We start from the raw sequence: 607 nt of genomic DNA, 5'->3' as shown, positions 1-607 counted from the left end.
ATTGAGATGTACTGGACAGGAGTGTGATTACTGATGGCAGGATAACAGATTGGAGATGAAAATTTTTTGATAGTTGATAAAATTTTGATGATAATTGAAATACAAAAATGTTATTTGGACCTTGCATTCAGCTGCTCATCACCAACCTCTCCAGGGCAGCCTCGAGTATTTTAATAAAATGGAATATAGTCTTTCTGTAACAGCTTCCATGCAGAAGATGCATCAAGAACTTGGTTTCCTCTTGTATGGCACAGATGCCTCAGCATGTTTGAGGTGGTAGATATCTTGTTTAGATATTGAAATCATTGGGTTATAGGTATCCCACTTATTGATTAACAACTAGAAAGTTGATATGGCAGACTTTTAGGTTTTTAATAAGCACCAAGTATGTTGTCATTTTTTTGGCCAGTGTACTATCAATTCTAGGAAATATAATAGAGGACAACAAAACACTTTCTCACTATGTTTGTTGTTTAAAAGAAACATTTATTAGGAACCTTAGTGACACTCCAAAAGACAATATCATGAAAATAAACTATACTGAAATGCTGGGAAAAGTGTTCATACAGATTGGTAAGATAGTGAGATATGCTATAAAGGAAAATCT

General features: G+C 33.9%; 1 protein-coding gene across 2 annotated transcripts in view; it reads left to right on the top strand.

Moving 5' to 3' along the window:
- Positions 1-607, top strand: part of LOC119593066 (39S ribosomal protein L28, mitochondrial-like) — an 8,121-nt gene that overhangs the window by 6,654 nt on the left and 860 nt on the right. The gene's annotated exons all lie outside the window — the stretch shown is intronic.

The sequence above is a fragment of the Penaeus monodon genome, chromosome 31 (assembly GCF_015228065.2).
Source record: "Penaeus monodon isolate SGIC_2016 chromosome 31, NSTDA_Pmon_1, whole genome shotgun sequence".
Classification (NCBI taxonomy): Eukaryota; Metazoa; Arthropoda; class Malacostraca; order Decapoda; family Penaeidae; genus Penaeus; species Penaeus monodon.
Note: the sequence above shows the minus strand (reverse complement) of the source record. Positions and strands in the feature narration are given on the sequence as shown.